Source organism: Lepidochelys kempii, chromosome 1 (assembly GCF_965140265.1).
Source record: "Lepidochelys kempii isolate rLepKem1 chromosome 1, rLepKem1.hap2, whole genome shotgun sequence".
Lineage (NCBI taxonomy): Eukaryota > Metazoa > Chordata > Testudines > Cheloniidae > Lepidochelys > Lepidochelys kempii.
The window spans coordinates 13,883,017-13,907,182 of record NC_133256.1 but is presented as its reverse complement, the minus strand read 5'-3'; the positions used below and the strand labels follow the sequence as shown (position 1 = coordinate 13,907,182).

The 24,166-nt window shown below is 44.7% G+C and overlaps 1 long non-coding RNA gene across 2 annotated transcripts; it reads left to right on the top strand.

Moving 5' to 3' along the window:
- Positions 1-2,119: 2,119 nt before the first annotated feature.
- On the top strand, positions 2,120-10,984 carry LOC140908046 (uncharacterized). Of its 2 annotated transcripts, XR_012157746.1 has the most exons (4): positions 2,120-3,261; positions 5,879-5,955; positions 6,431-6,540; positions 8,412-10,984. It is a non-coding gene; the product is annotated as an uncharacterized lncRNA (long non-coding RNA). The 2 variants fall into 2 exon arrangements; XR_012157745.1 differs by lacking the exon at positions 8,412-10,984 and having other exon boundaries at positions 6,431-6,996.
- The last annotated feature ends 13,182 nt before the right edge of the window (positions 10,985-24,166 follow it).

The following is a 24,166-nucleotide window of genomic DNA, read 5'->3' as shown; positions in this document are numbered from 1 at the left end:
CAGACATGGATAGTTTCAGTTCACTCTCTGAACAGACACCACTTGGACTCTGCGCTTACTGTTCCAATCCCAGTCCTCACGTCCCTCAGCTGGTTGAAGGACCCATGGTCGATGATGATGGGAGTCCCCTTTGTTGCTGCCCCTCCTCTTCCCCCCCCCCCCCCAAGCCATCAATGTCCCTAGTTTCAGATGCATTGGACCTAGGTTGGGGAGCGCACCTCAACAGCCTCTAGACTTGAGGCCCGTGGTTCCAGGGGAAAAAACTCCTTGCATAAAGACATCTGGGAGCTCAGAGTGGTCTGCTTAGCTTGCCAAGTGTTCCTTCCCCGGATCGCAAGCAAGGTCGTGCAAGTTCTGATGGACAATACCACAGCCATCTTCTACATCAACAAGCAGGGAAGTGCTCACTCCTCCGCCCTCTGTCAGGAGGCTGTCCATCTATGGGACTTGTGCATGAAGGTTTCAGACTTTCCGGGAACCCAGAATGCACTGGCAGATCACCTCTGCAGATTCTACTCCTCTCACCATGAGTGGTCCCTTTGTTACCCCTCTTTTTGTTTAATATGCAGGTGGAAGGGGTTGATCAGGTCTGAGGCCTACACCTTCACCCAGAGGTCACCAAGGTTATCTTCCAAAGGGGGAGTCTCCCCAGGTGGACCTGTTTGCCATCAGTTTTGCTCACTGAGCGGGCACAGCCTGGCCTTCCTCTCCAATGCCTTCCTGCTTCCTTGGATAGAATTCCTGTTGTATACATTCTCCCCGGTTCCTCTGGTTCACAGGGTCCTTCTGAAAATCAAACGCAAGAAAGCGAGAGTTATTTGTAGAGCCCCGACATGGCCGCACCAATACTGGTTCGACATGCTGCTAGATCTACCAGTAGCAACCCCATTTCCACTCCTGCTCCATCCGGATTTGACCTCTCAAGACCACAGTCGGTTACTGCACCCAAACCTCTGCTCCCTTCACCTAACTGCCTGGATGTTATATGGCTGAACCTGGAGTAGCAAGCTTGTTCAGAACAAGTTTGACAGGTCTTGCTGGGTAGTAGGTAGCCCTAATGGATGGCTTCCTACCTCACCAAATGGAAGTGTTTTTTGATAGAGGCATCCTAACAAGACCTCTCTCTGACTTAGTCTTCCCTTCAGTCTATCATGGACTACTTGCTCCATCTTAAGCAACAAGGTCTGGCCCTTGCATCTATCAAGGTGCATTTAGCAGCAATTTCAGCTTTTCACCCACAGGGGAACAGCAGGTCAGTGTTCTCTGATGAAATTACAGTCCGCTTTCTTAAAGTCCTGGAGAGATTTTTATCCTCCGGTTCGTGAGCCAATCTCTTCTTCCCCTCCCCGAAATGTGTTAAGGTTCATGGGTCCTCCCCAGATGTTGGTATCGTGCACTCTACTGCTTCTCTCTTGAAAGGTCACCTTCCTGGTAGCAATCACCTCAGCCAGAAAGGTCTCTGAAATCAAGGCCCTTACACCAGAGTCACCGTACCCGGTGTACTTCAAGGACAAGGTCCAACTGCGCCCCCACCAGACCTTCCTACCAAAGGTGGTTTCTCAGTTCCATAGCAACCAGGACATTTGCCTGCCAGTCTTCTTCCCGAAGCCTCCCAAGAATTCAGAACAGTGGTGGCTTCACTCATTGAATGCTAGGTGTGCCCTCACCCTCTGCCCTCTTTCGCAGATCTACAGAACTCTTTGTGGCAGTAGCAGAAAGGATGTCAGCCCAGAGAATCTCATCCTGGATAATGTCCTATATTCAGGCATGCTATGAGCAGGTGAATGTGCCACCTCTAGCTATCGTGATGGCTCACTCTACGAGAGCTCAGGCCTCTTCAGCAGTGTTCCTCACCCAGATTCTGATCCAAGACATCCGCAGGGCCGCAACCTGGTCGTCAGTGCATAACCTGTCATCCCGCTATGCCATCACCTAACAGGCTTGAGACTGATGCTAGGTTCAGGAGAGCTGGTTTGCAGTCCCCATGTTCATGAACTCTGATCCCATCTCTGGCTACTGCTTGTGAGTCACTTAACATGGAAAAAATGGTTACTAACCTTTCTGTAACTGTTGTTCTTTGAGATGTGTTCCTTATGTCCGTTTCATGACCCATCCTCCTACCCCTCTGTGGGAGTTGACTGGCAAGAAGGAACTGAGAGGGTGCGGGGCTGGTGGCGCCCTTTATACCCGCATATAAGCGCAGGGCACCAGAGGACGCTAGAGCCAGCCCAATGAATAGTACTGGTAGAAAAATCTCCGGCAACAGTGTACGTGGCACACACAGACACCTAACGTGGAATGGACATGAGCAACACATCTCAAAGAACAGCAGTTTAGGAAAGGTTAGTAATCCATTTTATTTAAGGAAGTTACATATTTGTCTTGCAAAAGTCAACTTTGGTTAGTGACTCTAATTAAAAAGTAGGTTTATGTGGAATCTACACAGCTTGTTTCTAAGAAATTTTTAAAGCACACTATGCAAGCCCTTCTGTACCCTTTTACTGAAGATCTGAGATCTCAGCATTGTTATGCTAGCAAAACACATGAGTAGAAAAACATGGAATTTATTAGATTGTTTCTGTTTCATAGTACTGAAAGATTGTGTAAGTATGCAGTCGAGCATTGCTTTTAAGACTTTCACCAAGTACATGATACAGAACTATAGATCCCACATCAGTGTCATACATAATACAGGGTACCCTGGTCAGTATCAGAAATTATTGTGGAAAGCTTGAAAGAATTACTACTTAGCAGGTGAGCAGAGTTCTCCCCATTTAGCTGTTGTAAATTTTAATCTCCATAAGTAGATCAGCTTTATAGAAGACATATTTACTGAGAGATCTGTGGTTTGGGTAGAGACCTTGGCATTTGGTAAAGTGCCATTTCCTGTTTACTGTAAAAGCTTGGTTTGGCAAGTACTTGGTATGTGTACAATTTAACTTAATGTATTCTAGTTTTTCCATAGTTTTTCACATCTCATACTAACAAAATGGCTGTTAAGTCAGATTTACCAGTACGATCCAACCTCTATACCTCGCAGGCAGCAAGAAAAAGCCGAGTCTGGATGTAGCTGGCTGGTTGAGATTTCCCCTATCAATGGGGAGCTCTCAGCAGGAATAAAGCCTGCAGAGCCAGCTCTGGCTTTCCATTGGGACGTTTGGATGTTGATCCTCAGCTGTCATATGGTCCTTGAGGGCTGACTATTGCTCCATCAAGCTTGGTAGCATGTTCCAAAAACAGTGCCCTGTATCTTCAAAGAAGGTGAGTTTTCCTCAATGTATCGGGCCCATTTTGTAGGAGTGGGTGGAACTTTCCTGAGCCTCGTTGACTTATGCCTACAGTAATGTCCTGTAAGGTCAAGATTTTGGAAAGTGGCTAATGATTTTGGGGTGCCTAACTTGAGACTCTGTAAAGGGGCCTGACTTTCAGAAAGTGCTAAGTACCCTCCCTTAAAGATGTGTCAAACTGGCCATCCAAAATCCAAGACACTGAAATCACTAGTCACTTTCTAAAATCTTGGCCTAAATTGTTAATTCAGCTAGTGAAGTTGTAAATGTTTTCCCTATTCATTTAAAACGTTAAATATTTTTAGCACCCAATCTTGCAAACCTCAACATGTGCCTAACTTTACTTTGACAAATGGAACTACTCATGGTAAGTAAAGCTAAATGTGTGTAAATCTTTGCAGGATCAGGGCTATATTTTGCTTAACTACCTGAATATTATTTGAATTGCACAGGTTGATTATAGTATGTATTTTGATGATGAAATCTCTTTAATCTTTTTTAAACTTGCTGCCTTGAATGTCAAATGTCTCCTTTTATTCTCTTTTTAACCTCTTTATATGTAAAACCGTATCTTCTCTTCCCTTCCTCATAATACTCTAATCCAGGGGTTCTCAAACTCGGGGTTGGGACCTCTCAGGGGGTCGTGAGGTTATTACATGTGGGGTTGCGAGCTGTCAGCCTCCTCCCCAAACCCCACTTTACCTCCAGCATTTATAATGGTATTAAATATTTTAAAGTGTTTTTAATTTATAAGGGGGGGAGGTCGGATTCAGGGCCTTGCTATGTGAAAGAGGTCACCAGTTCAAAAGTTTGAGAACCACTGCTCTATCCTGTTAGCCGTCACTGAAGCTTTCCTATTTTGACTGACCAGTTTGAGAGACGGTGATCACTGTAGCAACGGTAGGAAGTGTGGATGGGCATGAATTCTATAATACAATTATAATTGTTTCTGCATAGATAGCCTTTATTTTCTTCGCGTAACAGTCCTATTTCTGGCTGCTGAAAACAGATGCTACATAAGCCTGAAGAAACTCATGGGATCAGTGGCTAATAGGAAGAGAGGTGTAGTAACCCACCTCCTGGCACTTCCATGTGCTGCAGCAGGGATGCTGTCCTGGGGAGAGAGATGGCCAATGAGAGGGGAGCTTGAGCTGGGGCCACGGGCTTGGAATCCGCCCGAAGGGGCAGTTGGAAAAAGCCATTGGAGGAGGGTGAAGAATTGAGTTGCTGAGCTAGTGGATGAGCCAGAGCCTGGCTAGGCGGTCGGGGATGCAAGAAAAGAAGAACAGGAGAATAAAAGTAGGTGACTGGGAAGTGAGGAGGAGGAAAGAAGGAAAATAGGAAAGATTTCAGGTCAGGAGAAGCGCCAAAAAAAAAACAAACCCAAACCCAAAACCTGGATACGTGAGCAGACACTTAGAGAAGCAGAGGGAAATAAACTCTTAAGACTTACCAGAGAGTGAGCCTCAAAGGGGAAAAAACTGAAGGGAAACCGAATTGGTGAAAAAGGTAATTGATCAAAAAGTTGGGTTAGATGCAAACATCCTGGAAGCAATAATGAGAGCCTCCCCTCCGCCCCACCCCCCCCACCCCTAAAGTACATGAACAGAGAGAATTACTGAACCTCTGATGGAATACAGTTCAAAGGTGACTAATGGACAAGTGAGAACCCAAGAGGTGAAGAAACCCCGCTTGCGGATCAACTCGGTGACAAAGAGGTACAGCCACATGAACACTGAATCTAAGGAGCAATCTGAAGAGAAGCAAAGAACAGGACAGCAAGAGTGGAGTTGGACTTAGTCAAGGAGAGGAAAAGTTGGTTCTTTGAAGTGACCTAGTATATTGTAATCTCTTTTGCTCTTGTTAGTAACAATGCATTTGGTATTAACTGCCCACCAGGTAAAAGCTCATAAAGGTTAATGAGTTGGTTAACCTATAGTTTATTGCTATAAATAGTAAGTCTTTTGGTAACGTTCTATATTATTGATGCTTCTGGTACAATTTTGGGGTTTTCCTTTATAAAAGTTCTAAAAATTTAAAATGATCCCTTTGTCTTGGTTTGCCCCTTTTCACAGCCTAGCCTAGCCAGGTCACCACAAATTGACACACAACCCTACAACCTCTAGTCCTCCCATCAAAGAAATAGTAACCTTTTAAAAAAAAAAAAGAAGAAGAAGAAACTCTGCAAGACCTTACTAACAAAAGCAACAATATCCATGTAATCCTCATAGTTTCTTTCCCCATAACAGCTCTTTGCTTTTCATGGTTAAGCCTTAATATACAATGTGAGCTCTTTAGGGTGAAAATTATGTCTTCTGTTTCTCAAGTGTCATATATATTTGTGGTATGAGGTTTCACCATACAGTAATTGCCCTTTTGAACTTTGCTTTATAAAATATTGCAACCTCCCCAGAGGAGAGAGTGCTACATTTCAGAATGAATTTTCCCTGCTTTTTAAGTTTGCAGTGGGTCTTACCATTGTGCATGAATAATCTCTGACCTTTATGCTGAGATTTAACACCTATTCAAAGCACACACAAAAAATTGTCCATACTGTCTAAGCTGGATGTTTTGTGTAACATTCCTTTTAGCAACTGCAATTGTAGAAGAACATAGAATACTCCACAGGCTAAACTCTTCAGAGTTTCTTCAAGAACCATCATCAGAGGTGAGACAACTTTTCGCTGTAATGGACTTTGATTCTTACATAATGAAGCAAATTCTGTTGGAGGGCACTCCTCCACAATGAAACATAAAACTCCCTTTACCATCAGCCTTTTCCTGATAATAGGTGCATTTGCAATAACAAACAAAAGTTAGAATCCATAAAAAATTCCCAGGCTTGACATTGGATTGTCCCTTAAGTAAATCCTCTGCTGCAAGTACAGGAAACCGTCTATAGTATGCAATTATATCCTGTGTATCACTTCTCCCAGAGGACACTGTTTGCCAAGTATATGAACCCACACCATTAGGATTAAGTTGGAACAGCTAGTTCTCTTCCTTACTCAGGTTGCTTTACTTGGTTGATTGGCCTGTTTTTTCCATAGAAATGCATTGCCTATTATTTAAATTAAATACATGGAAAACCGTCCTGAATGGCTGAAAAGTAATTAAGTTTCTATTTGTTGTTATCTCCACAGCAGTCAACAATATTATGAGGCCTGGGACAGTATCAGCCACTGAGGTCATATAGGCAATCAACTGCAGCATGAGTTCATGGAAAAGCATTAGTGATGTGGAGCTGGGTCAGGTATTTTAACATTCAAACCTAAGTTTCATTAATGCGATCTACTTCACCTCTCCACATCCCCCAAATTTCTAACCTATTCTCCCTTTTTAAAATACTGATTTTTATTAGCACTCTTTAACCTCCTATACCCCTGCATAAATTTACAAGCGTTGTCATGTATTATCTGTCTATGGCCTTGATCACTATAGTATCTGAACACATCACAATCTTTGATGAATTTATTCTCACAACACCCCTGTGGTGTACAGCAGTCTTGTTATCCCCAATGTTCAAATAGCAGAGTGAGGCACAGAGAGGCTAAGGCCCAGGTTGTCAAAGGTATTTCAGCGCCTAACTTCCACTGGTTTCAGTAGAAGTTAGGGGCCCAAGGACCTTTTGAGGACCTGAGCCTTAAAGTGACTTGTCCAGACACACAGGAAATCAGTGATGGAGCATGGAATTGAATTCTAGTCCCAGGCCAGCACCCTAACTTCTGGACCATTCTTCTTATTGTAACAATGCAGTTGCTCTAAACATCAGGTTTCTGTGGTTCCCCTTGCCCCAGTAATTCCTTAATAACATAAGAATGGCCATACTGGGTCAGACCAAAGGTCCATCTAGCCCAGTATACTCTCTTCTGACAGTGGCCAATGCCAGGTGCCCCAGAGGGAATTAACAGAACAGGTAAGCATCAAGTGATCCATTCCCTGTTGCCCATTCCCAGCTTCTGGCAAACAGAGGCTAGGGATAACATCCATGCTCATCCTGGCTAATAGCCATTGATGGACCTATCCTCCATGAATTTATCTAGTTCTTTTTTGAATCCTGTTACAGCCTTGGCCTTCACAACATCCTCTGGCAAAGAGTTCCACAGGTTGACTGTGCATTGTGTGGAAAAAATACTTCTTTTATTTGTTTTAAACCTGCTACCTATTAATTTCATTTGGTGACTCCTAGTTCTTGTGTTATGAGAAGGAGTAAATAATACTTATTTACTTTCTCCACACCAGTCATGATTTTATAGACCTCGATCATATCCCCCCTTATTCATCTCTTTTCCAAGCTGAAAAGTCCCAGCCTTATTAATCTCTCCTCATACGGAAGCAGTTCCATAATCATTTTTGTTGCCCTTTTCTGAACCTTTTCCAATCCCAATATACCTGGCATTGGCCACTCTCAGAAGAGAGTGTACTGGGCTAGATGGACCTTTGGTCTGACCCAGTATGGCTGTTTTAATGTTACCAACTTAAATTAGAACATACGTTTAGGATATTAAATCCTGACCACTAAATCAGAAACCCATCCTCCTATATTTATCCAATTACAAACTGTAATACAGTCACTTCATAATTTTCAACAAATCAGTATTTCCTGCAGGATCATGACATTTTCCTTGAGCATTTTAATTTACAGACATTCTTAAAACCAAACTGGTAATATCTTATTACATATAAGGATTGTCCTAGCTTAGATAAAAATGTGTCTTGGATTTTTCTAGCTATGCTCAGAGATCTTACAGAGTACACTGAATATGCCACTGTGTCAAGGAACTGTGAGGAAACTAGCATTAAAAAGCAGCTTACTAAATTTTTTAAAGATCTCTGATTATAACATAAGTAGCGATATAGTAACAGCGAGTAGCCAATCCTAGGGCTTTCTGGCAGAGAACGTGGGAATTGTTCGGCTGCTCAAAGCTAACAAAATCCTGCCTGTTTCCTTAGCATGCAAAAGCAGCTCTAATCTTCCTTCAGCTTTTAAAAATCTAGAGTGTTGTTTGTGTGTAATGAGTAAGTCTGTTGGGCTCAGGATTTTTATTTGCTTGACACAATTTTTACAACAATGTGCGTTGCTCAGGTGGAAGGACATTTTTAGTGTTTTTCTTTTAACTCCAGGAGAGAGATCTTTGTGGTGGAGCAGGGAAGGATCAGGATGGTCGGTCTTTCTTTCTGAAGAGGCTGCATCAGTTCCATAGAAATAAATGTGGCAGCAGCATTCCTCTCACCAGTAATGTAATGCAGGTGGATAGTTCTGTTTCCAGCTCAGGTGAAGCTTTGTGTTGCAAGATCTTGAAATACATTTGAGAAATACTTTCTGATTATCTGTGTGTGCAAATTTCCTGGCATTTCTGGGCTCAATTCTGTAAAGGACTCTCTAGATGCTATAGTTGAACCCTGAGGAACTGTAACTGTAAGGTTTCAGAGTAGCAGCCATGTTGGTCTGTATCCGCAAAAAGAAAAGCTCACTTCAGCTGTAGCTCACGAAAGCTTATGCTCAAATAAATTTGTTAGTTTCTAAGGTGCCACAAGTACTCCTTTTCTTGTAACTGTAAGGTTATTCTATATTTAAGATTCTGAATGGAATGCAACACATGCAGACCTAATTAAGGAATTTCAGCCGTCTATAAACCCATCAGTAATTTATTTTCCAAGCTTCCATCAAACCGATGTTGAAAAGCAGCTCACTATAGTTGTGCATAATATGTGCATTTGATGTTAATTTGTTGGATTACTTCATTATCATTTACCAGTTCACTTCAGTGATATCATTCGGCTTATATTTAGCTAACTGCATGTCTGAATATGTAGATTCATGTGATATTGGCCAGCTATTTAAATGAAAGCATCTGTGTTAGAGAAGAAAAATCTAATGACCAAGAATAGTAAATCACTAATTGCCTTTGAAGGGTCTTACCCTTATTTTGCAGCAGTGCCCAAAATGTGCCAGACACTATACAGTACAAACATACAGCAACAGAAAGGCAAAGTGACCAATGTTAGGTTAGGCACACGTCTTTTTAGTTCCCATTTGGTTTTTATGAATTTTCTTGTGGTTTTGTTGCTTTTATGTATAAACTATCTCCAATTATGTATGAGATAATGCCCCTGAACCTAATCATAGCTAACATGTGTGAGCTATCCTGCGGTAAAAACACAGAGAAGACAAAGCATTTTAGTTTCATGAGGTAAACTTGTCAAGATCAGCTCCAGGTGGGGGAATAGGACTGACCATGGTGAGTTTACTTCGTGGTAAAACGAAAGCGCCCTGTCTTCACTTATTCCGAGGTAAAAAACTTCTTTTTTAACAGTGAAGACAAGCCCTTTCTGGGATGTGTCTCTCTGCAGAGATTGGTTCTCACTACCTGGGCCAGCAGAGGGTTGTCAAATGTTTCATGTTCTTCTCAAGCTATCCCCATCCCTGTCCAGCACTTGGGGAAACACTCATAAGCTTCAAAGGGAACAACAATTCTTCCTTGACAAATAAGAGAATTGGTCTGAAATCAACAAGATGAAATTCAATAAAGTGTAAGCTACACTTAAGAAGGAAAAATCAAATGCACAACTACAAAATGGGGAATAATTGGCTAGGCAATAGTACTGCTGAAAAGGATCTGAGGGTTCTAGTGGATTACAAATTGAATATGAGCCAACAGTGTGGTGCAGTTGTGAAAAAAACTAAGATTCTGACACCCATTAGTAGGAATGTCGTATGTCAGAGGTAGGTATGGGAGGTAATTGTTCTGCTACCCTCAGCACTGGTGAGGCCTCAGCTGGAGCCTTGTGTCCAGTTTTGGAAGCCATGCTTTAAGAAAGATGACAAATTGGAGAGAGTCCAGACTAGAGAAACAAAAATGATTAAAAGGTTTACAAAACCTGACCTATGAAGAAAGAATCTGGGCATGCTTAGTCTTTATAAAAGAAGACTGAGTAGGGTCTTGATAAGTCTTCAAATATGTTAAGGCTGTTATAAGAGAACATTTTGATGAGTATATGAAGCATCTAATGCTGTTTCTGGATTGCAACCTAGTTTTATGGTAACACTACTGGGTTGCATAGAAATATATATATATATATATATAATATAAAAACTGGTATATGAATATTCTTTTCATTTTTAAATGTAATACCCATACCTGCATTGGAAAACCCAGTAGGAGCTATATGTAAAATTGATTATTCCCAGTAGGCCGCTCAAATTGAATTAGTACATCTATTCTAAAGGACTCAGACTTACAATCATGTTGTGCAGGATTCTCTTCAGCATGATTGAATTATTCTGGCATATTGGTGTTTGTCTCTGATTGCTTCAAATTCATCCTTGACAACAATATCCCAGAAAAAGCCACAGAATGCTGACAGCGCTTATCAACCCCAGCTGCTGAGGAAGAACATTGAGTGTAGCCAGCCTACAGTATGTCATGGAGAAAACATTTCCTTATTCTGTGCTTTCCAAGTCACTGATGCTGCTTCTATAAAAAACAGACAATGGTTACTTCATGTTTGGCAGCCTCAGACGTGACAAAAGAGAGTACTCTGTAAATCAGCTTCAGAAGGTTGTTACCCTTCTCTAAGTATATTACCCTTCCTTTCCTTTATACAGTTAATTTCAAACACTACAGAAATGAGGTTTCTTTTCTCTTAAGTCAAGAAGCAAAGCTTTGATCACAGATTAACTTGCCTCAGTTTAAACACCAAGATTTTCACAAGTAACTAGTGATTATGGGTCCTCCATTTTTGACTGCTAAATTTGATTCCTGAAAGGAGCCTGATTTTCAGCAATTGACTGCTTTGCTCTTCCTGAAAATTGGTCCCCTTTAAAGTGTCTCATTTTGGGCACTCAGAAATGTAGGCACCCCCAGCACTGGTCACTTTTGAAAATATCACTAATGCGAGAATGCACTTAGCTAAAGGTGCCTTGAAGTCTTTATAGTGAGGTGCTTTGATCAATTAAAAAACAACAACAAAAAAGGCAAAATAATAATAAACACCCAGCCTCACATTTAGGAGCCTAAAGTTATGCACTTAAATTCATATTTAAGCACCTAAATAAGTGGCCTGGTTTTTGGAGGTGCTGAGAAAATTAGGGGCCTATGGATTAAGATGCACAACTTTAGGCACTCAAGTGTGAAACTCTGGGCCTAAATCAATACATTACGAGTGGCTTAATGGCCTTAAACTTGTATCTCAAATTCCTTGAGTTTAAAGAAACACTGGGAAATGTATCCTTGTTTTAGCTCAATACTGTAGTTTATTATTTGTATTTTTGGTAGAGGTCCCAATCAGGGAGTAGGGCTCCATTGTTCTAGGTGCTGTATGCAAACATTGCAAATAGATGATCCTTGTCCCAAACAGCTTACAATCTAAGTATATGAAGAGATGCATCAAATGGAGGCAGCAGAGAGGAACAGCAAGATGATGATTATTGGCATAATAAGAAGCAGTCATTGTGGTTAAGTGGGCTTGTGCTGAAGGCCTTTGGTTTTATCCTTTACTTATGGGCCTGATGGATTCCTGGCTTTCTTGCAGAACAGCACTCCAGATAGGACTTGAGCTCTGTGAGCCTCAGAAATAGTCCTCCTGTCTAGCTTCTTTACTGAGTTTTCAGAATGACATACTTTATTATAAAAATAATGCTAATAAATTGAAAGAATAGATTCAAAGACAACCTCGTAAATATGGGAGGCTCCCACACTTTAGCCAAGAGTTTCCCAGCATCTCATGGATCTACACCACAAGAACATGTTCAATAACATGTGAGAGAAGGAAGAGGAGGGTTCGGGGAACAGTGGCTGGGGTTGTCCATTGAACGCCTTTATTTAGGGCCTGATCCTGTGAGGCATTGAGATCCCTGAACTCCTATTGAAATAATGATTTTAATGACAAGCACTGCATTTGCTGGGAGTTGATGATGCTCAATAACTCACTAAATCAAGCCCTTACGCACATGATCCAAAGAAAATTCTGAAAAAGTATAATCTGCCCTCTTCTCTCCAGACTGATAGTTACAATTAGAAATAGACCTGAACCAAGAGCCCAGATTTGACAATATCCGACTCTGAGGGAGACTGGCTCAAGAGCTTAGCTTGGTGGCTGGTCTTTCTCCCTATAATGGGCCCAAACAAAACCCTGCCTGTGGACGTGCTGATTTTATTTATTTATTTATTTAAGTTCAGTTCCACACTTTGTATCTCAGGTCCAGCTCTGTTTCCAGGCTTTCGTTGCCTCGTTTCTTCTTGGCTTTCCTGCTCTTCCCCCCTCTTTTCCACATGCCATGCTAGCTGCCAAGCAGTTGCAAGGTGAAATATATTGGGAGCAGAGGGAAACCTCCTTGGGATTTTCTTAGCTGAAGGTTCCCACCTCCAGCGTTTTGAAGCTGAAATACTTGACAGGTGGGAGAGGAATATTTTGCTATATTGAGACTGCATTCAGAATGCACAAAGCCTGTCTTAGCCCTGAACAAAGGGTCCCTAGTTCATACTTGTTTTATCTGAGTAAGGCTGCAGGATTTCTCCCTTCATTTGGGATTCCCCTCAATGTCCCAACCAAAGGCAAGTATGTAGCTGGAGCATCCATCCAAATCCTTTCACTGTCACTGCACAAAGGACAGAAAACTGCAGTGTGGAGACAATATTAAGGTGTGCTCGGACTGTGACCCCCTTGATGCTGGAAGTGTTGATGGTGGCTTTGCGTTGCCATGTCTATTGCCCTGCTGTAGCAGGACATCTTCCCTTCCCTGAAGGCATTTAAACATATTTATAGACAATTATTACCTCATCCATGGAAGAAGTATTAAAAGCCTAGTCAATCTGTAAAATACAATACAGCTTTAAGGCCCAGTACTGTAAGCCATAACTGAATAGTCCTTATTCATGTGAGTAGTCTTACTGAAGTCATTACTCATGAAAGTCAGAGCTAAAAGTAAGGACTCTCAGAACTGGGCCCATATTTAATGCAAACCCCCCTGTAACTAGGAACTTTAACTGAGAAAGGTGCTAATTTTGTATCAGGGCACAGAGGGTAAGTCTGATCTATCTGCATAGCATATGTCATCCATAGCTATGCTCAGCCCGCTGCAAAGTGAGGGGGTCTTCAGCCTGATTCCACCTTTACCTGTCTTGCCTGACACTCATCTAGATTTATTTTGTGGAGGGAAATTAAATTTTTGGGTCAAGCCCACTTTTGCTTACTCTTGGATTCTGTTCTCCATATAGAATCCACTCAACCACTTCCCTCTTAGGTATCTGGCAGTGGTGCCTGGCGCAGTGGCACATGCTTGCATTGATTCTCTGCACTGTTGTGTGACACTTTGTACTGTTGTTTATTTGTTCTTTCCTAATCACTTCTTAGCATCATTTCATCCAATATCCTTTGTTAGGTACATTTCGGTTAAATTCAAGGCTTTGCTGTGTAGGTCACGTGTCTTGTCTAGGCTGGTCATTGAAAGCTTGGGTGACGAAGACATTGTAAAGCAAAAATAGGTAAGGGAACATTGTAGAAATCAGATTAGATCCAGTCCTGCTATTTTCCGGTGCTAAGAGAATAAGTTTACTGGACCACTGACACTTATTTTTTGTTAAAGAAGGGGGTGTTGATTAGTTTTTAAAGCACTTCTAGTTTCTTTTCCCAACTCCAGCATTGGGTCATATGTGACTTTGGGCAAGTTACTTAAGCTCAAATTTTCATTGGGTAGAGGTCTACTTGAGTGTAATTGCATGTCTACATTTGTGGGGACAATTGCACACAAAAATGAGTAATAGAAGAGCTGACTTCCCTTTGCATGTACATTTGCAGTAATTGTGCACACAATTACAGCAGCTACATACAGAAATATTGGCTTTTGCATAATGGCATTACACTGTGGGCTAAACGTTTAGTTTTTGAGACTGTTTGTTTGTTTTCCACATCCCAAGATATTTAAAACATTAAATATGAATGGATTATATCTGTGGTTGTCTACAAACCATTTACAGTTCAATTGAAGACAAGAAGGAAAGAGGAATTAACACACTAGATCAGATCCATGCCCAGTATTCTGCATTAGAGAGTGGCCAGCACTAGATGCTTCAGAAGAAATTGCAAAAAAAAAAAAACTCTAGCAGGCAGTTATGAGAGAACCTGCCTGGACAGAAAGTTTCATCCTGACCTGCAGGATTGAGAGATTGGCTCATGTCCTGCAGCATGAGGATTTATAGCCTTCCCTGAATTTAATATTGACTGTAATAACTCTGGATATTTTTGTTATCTGTATACATATCTAATCTTTTTTGATTCCTGCTAAGCTCTTGTCCTCAGTGATATCCTGCAGCAATGAGATTCAGTTTCACTTATGGCCCCCTAATTACCCACATAAGGAGAAGATACTTGATATCAGAGGGCTCTTTAACAGAAAAAATGCACAAGATCCAGTGGCTGGAATTTTGAAGTCAGCAAAGTTCAAGATGGAAATTTTTTAACGGTGAGGGTAATTAACTTTTGGAACAGATCAGCAAGGGGTGTGGTGGATTCTTCATCACTTGGCTCCTTAAAATCTAGATTGGATGTGTTCCTAAAAGATATGTTCTACATCAATCACAGTTTGCAGAGCTAGCTGCAGGAATCACTGGGTAAAATTCTATGTCCCATGACATACAAGAGGTCAGGACAGATGATCATAATGGCCCCTTCTGGCCATCTTAAAATCTATGAATAAATTTAATTGCATGTCCTTTTCTTTTTGTCATCTGAGAGGATTAATAGAAATTCTTCTTCGAGTGCTTGCTTATGTCAATTCCATTCTAGGTGTGCGCACGCCCACGTACATGGCCGTTGGAGATTTTTGCCTTAGTGGTACCCATAGGGCTAGCTGTGGCGCCCCCTAGAATGCTGCACTCATGCCGCGGTATTTCAGGCGCCACCGGCACAGGTCCTCTCCGTTCCTTCTTACCGCCCAAGGTGGTCAGTCGGAGCGCCTCTCTTGCTTGGCAAGAGCTAACGTTTTTTTCTTCCTTGGACTTCGGGCCTTCAGGCCTTTTGTGCATCACTGATAGTGTTAAGTAGTTAAGAGTTCGTTAGTTAATAATTAAGGTCCCAGCAGAGACTTTGCCCCAGGTTGGGCATGCCCTGGGCTCCCAGATTTAAGCCCTGCTTGGACTGCAGCAGTCCAGTGCCTGTGAGTGACCCCCATAACAGCTGCCTTAAGTGCTTGGGGGACTCGTACGTCAAGGAGCTTTGCTGGATCTGCAAGAACTTTTGGCCCTGCACCCAAAAGGAGAGGGATATTCACCTCAGAGCTCTCCTGATGGAGTCCACCCTCTGCCCAGCTTCCGAGCTTTCCATACAGGCTGCACTGAGCGCCTTGGCCTCTCACAGCACGCCACTGGCACCTGGCTCTTCCCAGCGCTGGTAGCCGTCGCCGGTACCGAAGAAGAAGGCTAAAAAGCACTCTCTGGCACTGAGCAAGAAGGCCCAGGGGTCATCCAGCAAGGACCCAGGCCTGTCTGCCAGCCTTCTCCGGAGCTGCATGAACGTGCCTCCGTGTTTGAGGGGTTCTTACCCCCTTAAAGTTCCACCAACTCCTGGGAGCAGTATGGGACCTGCAACCCTTCCTGCACCGTTGTCATCCCAAGCCCAGGTGCAGGGTGAGTACAGTTCTTCACCTGCTCCTATGATGTCTTTGGTGTCGCAGGAGTAGGCTAAGGCTCCCAGAAAGGGCAAGCCCGCCGTTAAGGCCCCTCAGGGGGCAAGAGAGCACTGCTGGTCACCAGACAAGAAATACCGATCTCCACTGTGCATAGAATCCCAAGGCAGGTCCCAATTATGTTGTCAGTCACCCGGGCACTCCTCCTGATCTCCTCGGCACTACTTTCTGGCACGGGGTCGACGCTTCCCATACTATGAACGGTGTCGTTCACCCTCTCGCTGTTCTACCTCCAGACGTCAGTCCCGATCTCTGGCACCATGGGAAAGTGCCGCATCTTACCACTGTTCTCCATGGCACCAGCCCCCCTGGCACTCTTCTCCCCCCCCCCCCCCCCACACGCTGGTCTCCCCAGCACCGGGACCACTCTCCCCGGTAAAGTCACTGATCAGTTATGCCTGGCCAGCGATCACCAGTAGCCAAGACCAGTAAACAGACTCAAGCATTGATGGCTTCTCCCTGGTTGCCAGAAAGTGGTTCCTCTGGCACGGAGGCCCAGTCTCAGCGACGGGATTTGGCACTGAAGCTTGCTCAGTTATCCATGGCACCACAGTGGCAGAACGGCCAGTGGCCAAAGCAATGCCCGTATTGGGGAGCATGCGGCGTTCTGGTGATGACGATGCCCCCTTCACATTGCTCCTTGGTGGCTGCGTCGGAGCAACGGTCAGCAGCCCCACCAACACTGGGCCCCGTACCAGAAGCCCATTCCAAGATCGGGGTAGAGATCCTGTACCCACCCACCCCTAAACCTCTGTCTCCAGCGGCGGCCAAACCCTCAGTGCCTCCACCAGTGGCCAAGTCTTCCTCATCTTTCCCGGATGAGGGGGTCGCAGGACCTTTCAGGACTAGTCCCCCCGGAGGACTTTAGGGAGCATCAAGCCCTTCTCCAGCGGGTGGCTGAGAACTTGGGGCTCGAGGTGCAGGAGATGGCAGAGCAGGAAGACACCCTCTTCAAAGTCCTCTTGGACTCCACAGCTGTCCATGTCACCCTGCCCATACACAATGGGGTCCTCAAGATTGCCAGGTCACTATGGCAGACCCCATCCTCCATGCCGTCCACCTCAAAACGGGCCAAGAAAAAAATACTTTGTGCCAGCCAAAGGTTTTCAGTACCCACCCACCCCCAGCTCACTGGTTGTGTCTGCGGCCAATTGAAAGGATAAGCAGGTCCCCACCGCCTTCGCTCCCAAAAATAAAGAAGCCAAAAACACTCAATTTATGTGGCAGAAAAATTTATTCAACAGCCAAACTATAATTCCAGGTGGCGGACCATCCTGCTGGGCCGATATAATTTTAATCTTAGGGACGGTCTTAAAAAGTTCCAGGATTCCCTTCCTCAGGGTCAGGCTCAACAGTTTGGCACCCTGGGGGAGGAAGGTACTGTGGCAGCCAGATGCTCCCTGCAAATGGCATGGGACTTGGCAGCAAGGGTGGTCGCATCGGCTGTGGTCATGCAACACAACTCCTGGCTCCAGACAGCGGGCCTCTCCCAGGTGATGCAGGCCTCAATTCAGGTCCTAGCCTTTGATGGAGTTGGGTTCTTCTCCGATCAGACTGACATCAGGCTACATGGGTTGAAGGAAACTAAGGCTACCCTTCACTCATTGGGCATGCATTCCCCCCCAGGCGGCCAGAAAGCCATTCCGGCCTCCACTGCCATCAAGGCCTTGGCAACCCCAGCAGGGATCTGTGAGGAGAAGGGACACTGGGTTTAGCCATCACTGCCCTTCTTCCTCCCGCTCGCCAGCACAGCTCGGACCCATTAAGTACCTGGAGGCCCAAAAGTGATCATTTTTTGAGGGTGCGTTCAAGAGCGATGCCCCAGTCATCCTGCTGAATCCTGCACATCCTTTCCTCAACTGCCTTTCTTCCTACTGCTCGGCCTGGTCATGGGTTATGCTGGACTGCTGGGTCCTGGACATAGTAGCTTGAGGCTATACCCTGCAGTTTGTGGATACTGCTCCTTCCCTCCCTACCACTTCCCTCTCCCTCTTCAGGGACTCCTCTCATGAGTAACTCCTGGTTCAGGAGGTCAACAAGCTCCTCCAGTTGGGGGCTGTGGAGGCAGTTCCTCAGCAAATGGAAGGAAGAGGATTCTATTCCTGATACTTCCTAATCCCGAAGGCCAAGCGGGGCCTCAGATCCATCCTGGACCTCCATGGCCTCAACAAGTCTCTCCAAGAAGTTGAAGTTCTGCATGGTCTCCCTGGCCTCCATTATCCCTTCCCTGGATCTGGGGGACTGGTATGCCGCTCTTGATTTAAAGGATGTTTACTTCCATGACTCCATTTTCCCAGGGCGCAGACGTTTTCTGCATTTCATAGTGGCTGGGTGCCACTTCCAATTCATGATGCTATCCTTTGGCCTGTCCCTGGCCCCCAGGGTATTCATGAAATGCGTGGTGCTGGTAGCACTTACCTCAGGCATTGGGGGATGCAGATCTTTCCATATCTCAATGACTGGCTCATCAAGGGCAGGTCTCCGGAACAGGTGCACAGAATCCTTGATCTGGTGTGCTCCACCTGCAGCAATCTGGGCCTGTTAATAATAAATACAGAAAAGTCCACGTTAATGCCAGTCCAGCGCATAGTTTATTGGAGCGGTTCTTGACTCCACGCAAGCCAGGGCCTTCCTTCTGGAAGCGTGCTTTCAGGCCATGTCGGATCTCATTGCCCACATAAAGAGGCATCCGATCACCACGGCGCACACATGCCTGTGGCTGATGGGGCCACATGGCAGCATGCACGTACGTGGTCAATCACGCTCGGCTTCAACTGCTACCCCTGCAGATGTGGCTGGCAATGGTTTGCATTCCCAGCAGGCACCCCTGGACCATGTGGTCACGGTACCAGACTACGTCCTCTCATCCATGGACTGGTGCCTAGACCCCAAGTCAGTGCTGCAGGGAGTTCCCTTTGTGTCCCCATCACCATTGCTCACCCTGGTCTCAGACATGTCAGCACTGAGCTGTGGGGCCCGCCTGGGTGAGCTCAACACTCAGGGCCACTGGCTGCAGCACAATCTAGCCCTTCATATCAGCGTCAGTGAGCTCAAGGTAGTGTGCCTGGCCAGTCAAGCGTCCTTGCCCCATCTGACAGAAAAACTGGTGCAGGTTCTCATGAACAATACGGCCATGATGTATTACATCAACAGGCAGGGTGGTGCCAAGTCTTCGGCCCTATGTTTGGGAAGCACTCGGGCTCTGGAACTTTTGCTTGCAGCATGCAATCCAGCTGGTGGCTGCCTACCTACCTGGAACAAAGAATATCCTGGCAGATCACCTCAGCAGCACCTTCTTGTCTCTCCACCAATGGTCTCTCCATCCAGAGGTGGTCTGCCTGATCTTCCAAAAGTGGGGGACTCCCTATTCCATCTGGACAAAAACAGGTCCACCTGGGAAGTACCACATCTTCTGTTCTCTGCATGGCAGAGACAAAGGATCCCTGTCGGATGCCTTCCTGATTCTGTGGTCAGGAACACTGATGTATGCCTTTATGCCAGTGCTACTTATCCACAGGGTCCTACTAAAAGTGAAGCAAGACGGAGCATGGTTCATTTTCATTGCCCTGGTATGGCCTCACCAGTACTGGTTCGGCATGCTGCTGAGTCTTTGGGTGACTGACCCGCTGCATTACTTCTCTGGCCAGGTCTGCTGTCCCAGAACCATGGCAATCTGCTGCCCCTGACGGCATGGCTGCTGTGTGGCTATGTATGAATGAGTGGGAGTGCTCCGCTGTGGTCCAACAGGTCCTGCTGGGCAGCAGGAAGCCTTCCACCAGGGCTACCTATGTGGCAAAGTGGAAGCGCTTTGCAGGTTGGGCCTCAGACCAGCACATTCGTCCAGAGGAGGCCTTTCTGCAGGGCATCCTGGACTACTTGTTGCATCTTAAATTCCAGGGCTTGTCATTGTCTTCGGTCAAAAGGCACCTGGCGGCCATTTCGGCGTTCCACCCTCCACTCTAGGACAGGTCTATCTTCACCCATCCCATGACAGCATGATTCCTGAAAGGTCTAGAGTGCCTGTACCCACATGTTCGGGACCCGGTTCCCGGTTCCCCCATGGGACCTAAATCTTGTACTGTTGAAGCTCATGGCTGCCTCTTCGAACCCTTAGCTTCCTGCTCCCTTCTGCTGCCCTCCTGGAAGGTCTCCTTCTTGGTCACCATAACTTTGGCCTGGCGGGTATCCGAGATCAGGGTGCTCATGTTGGAGCCACCTTATATGGTCTTCTACAAAGACAAAGTCCATCTGCGTCCACACCCGGCTTTTCTGCCCAAGGTCATTTCCCAGTTCCACACTGGCCAAGACATTTACTTACTGGTCCTCTGTCCTAAGCCTCATGCAACAGATGAGGAGCGCAGGTTGCATTCCCTAGACGTCAGGCGGGTGCTGCCCTTCTACATAGATAGAATGCGGTCGTTCCATAAGTCAATGCAATTGTTCATTGCTGTCACGGACGGGATGAAATGTTGCCCGGTCTCTGCCCAGAGAATCTTATCTTGGATCACGGCCTGCATCCGCTACTGCTACGAGCTGGCGAAGGTGCCCCTGCCAGCAACCGTGACAGCTCATTCCACTAGAGCGCAGGCACCCTTCCTCACTTAGGTGCTGATCCAAGAGATTTGTTGGGCCGCCACCTGGTCGTCTGTTCATATGTTTGCGTCGCACTACACACTGACCCAATCTACCATCTCCAGACCTGTTGTTTTGTACACTTTTCTCATGTTCCCTTGCATGCGTCTCCTCTTTAAGGTAAACTGTCTCAATCTTTTCAGTCAGCTGAGAGTTTTTCTGTGCTCTTAATTATTCTCATCAACAAAAGTATGTAACAAAAGGAAGGAAAGGAGCAAAGAGGATGAGGATAACAGTGAGAGGAACACAGTGCTCCAAAGATTAGCTACATGCACATCTTAATGGTTTCAAGTCCATTTAGAACTGTTTTTCCCATTATTATTAGCTAAACAAATCTGTTTAATGTCCATGGGCCTCACCTGTAAAGAGAATTTATTTTACTAACAACTTAATATCAGTTGGAGTGAGGAAACATGCTACCAAAATAGAAGAGAGAACTTTGAGAACCGTAAATAGGACTTAAAAAACCCCTAATTTTGCCTCTATTCTCCATCAAATCCTTTATCTTCCTAATATTTTACAGCAGTCACAGCTATCAAATAACCTGTCTGGTCAGGACTTATTTAAAGACTTATAACTGACTCTTAGCTTTTTCTTGCCTGCGCCACTTCCATGCTGATATAGCAACTGTGCTATTGTGGGCCAAATCCTTAGCTGGCATGAACTGGCATAGCTGCACTGACTTCAAGGGAGTTATGCCAGTTCACACCAGCTGAGGATCTGGCCCTTAGTTCAATAGACACAGACATCGCTTTATTTTATTTTATCATAGCAATAATAAGAAAGCTGTACTTAGAGCAGGCTCACAATGAATTGTTGCACCATTAATTTTGCAATGTTAAACATCTTGGGCCAAATTTTGTCACTAATGTTGGTGTAAATCCAGGGCACTCGCGCTGAATCTAATGGAGATATTCCGGATTTACACCAGTGTAATTGGCAATAGAACCTGGTTCTCTCTGAGGTTACATTTTGTAGTTGTTTTGTTGAGTTCTTAAGAAGATTATTTTTTAATAGCTACTAAAGCCAAATAGTGATTGGTTTGGTTTGTATCCTGTAAAGAATAGAAATAAATGGAACAAGCTGCATAAAGATGTTCAGCATAACAGGTAACTTGAGTCCTGCAGACAAAAATTCAATGCCATCAAAGCCAAATCTGAAAAGGTCTTAACAGAAACCATATTTGTGAAGAACAGATGGGGAAAAATGGTGTTCTGAGCTGTATAACAGTATCCCATCAATCAGCTCAACAGCAATAGCATCTATGAACCATCATGCATATCCAAAAGCATAACCAGAACCAGGCATAATACAGACAACTACGAACTCCTCAGTATGAGATCTAGGAGACATATTGGTAGGAGGTGTGGTGGTGTTTTTTTATCTCCAGCCTCAGGGTATGTGAGAACTAGAAATGCATCATTCTAATACTGCATTTTGCAACAGTTCAGTTAAAATATCACTGAGTTTCAACATAGTCTTTTTTTAGTATGTACTAAAAAGCTCATGGTAGCAGAACTGTCCTTAAGAGTAAATGGGTATTATAATGATATGTTTGTTGGCAGTATATTATTTTGCCACTAGATGTCTCTGTTTGCTAAGGAGTGTTCCCTGGTAAACAAGGGAGACAAAGCTGGAACGCAAGTTGTGAGGAAGCCTGGTTGTGCCTGTGGTTTGTAGTAGTTTTCTTCAGTAATATACACCTCCTGTATAGGACAGACTGTGATTCAATATATCATTATAGGTGCTTTCCCTGTGGTCATTCACCAACATTCCAGTCCCAAATCACTCATCACCAGCTGTGTAGTTTCAGTGCACCCAGTTCTCCACTCCAAAAAGGTGTTTATTTTTGGTATTTTTGGGTAATAGACCTATTTATATACAGGATGCACCCCAGCATCCTTTGCACTAACCGTTGTAGCAGTTCCTTTAAATCAGCAGCACTGCAGCTGCAAAGCATTCTGGGATATCTTGAGTAGCTAAAGGTGCCCAGTCTCTATGGCTAGGCAGAAACTGGCCCCATTCTGGGGGGAAGCAATGACACAGAAAAGGGATTGGGTGGGAGGAATGCCACAGTAAGTGAGTTAATGATGGGAGAGTCCCAAATCCCATTTTTATCAATGTCAGCAATACAACAGTTCTTCAGCCAATTTATTGCCATGTGTGAACGGCACAATTTGTTGAAAGTAACTGATACATGGTGCTGCTAGAATTTTCATAAGAATTCTCTAAAGTAACGAACTAACTCCAAGTTAATGAGCTCATTCATTCTGGGGGATGGTAGATGAAGGGTTTTCCGTGTTGTGTGCTGACTTTCCAGCTGTAAGCACTGGAAGTCATGCAGCTCAGTTTTGCTTCACCTGAATGGTAATGCAGATTATAGTATATCCGGGTATGTTTTCCTAAGGTGTCTTGGTGGTGGTAGTAGTCAATATTCCTTTCCTCCTGAAGATCGCCTTTCAGTGACTCCTTTTATTTCTTCCTCAGAACAAGCACATTTGGCCTTACTGCTTAAAAATGCCAAACAATACTGAGCATAATTTCACTGCTTCCAGAAGCCTTCTGATAGTGACCTGCAGTGCCCTTTCTTTGTGTTCCCACAACAGTTTGGGGCAGCTGCCAATACATAAGGAAATGCCAAAAACATTCTGAGGCATATCTCAGAACCTGAGCATGGTATCAAGTACCGGAGAGCCCATGTTTTAACAGGGCAGCTCTCCGATAACTGTGAGAGTTTGAAAGTCTTTTCCACTTTCCATTATATAGCTCAGTATCTCCCTGGAAATTATCAGAAAGGAAGTACTGCAAGGGATAGGTGGGGCCTCAGTAAACAGCATTAGGATATGAATCCTGTGACTAGAAAATGTTCTCACTATATCTGCTAAAATCCAAACTGACAATGCACTTGATCCTTAGTTAGAATCAGGGAACTTACTTACCTGGACAAACTGTAGTAGAACCAATTGCTTCTCTCTCTCATGCTCCGTATTGCTCACATTTCTTGTAAATGAAAACATGTCTTTTGGATCTCTTATCTCTTTATGATGATAAAAAAAAAACTGCAAATGTGTATGTACATTTAAAAATGGTGTATATTTGACTCTGTCCTTCACCCCTCCCCCAGGTATGATGCTTGTCATCTTAGGCCCTAATTTAAGAAATAAATTCCATCCCAGTTCAGGTCAGCACTTAAACATGTGCTTTAAACCAGTGGCTCTCAATGCAGCCTACAATGTGTTACCAGGGCTGCAGGGGCTGGGTGGCAGGACAGTGGCTGCCCCAGACCCCCACCATGCGGCTGCCCCAGCCCCTGGAGCTCTCAGGGCTGGGTGGCTGCCCCTGACCCCGCAAGGCCAGCCGGGTCGCCCTGACCCTTCCCGACCCAACCCCGCCAGGCAGCCCAGACTCCTCTGCACCGGGCAGCTGGGAACTTGGCAACCCTGGCACACTGGCAGCCTTTAGCACACAGGAGAGCTGGGCTGCAGCTGTGTGCTAATTGGGCCGTGGGTTGAGAACCACTGCTTTAAACACATGCTTAAAGATAAGCAACCATTTGTGCTGG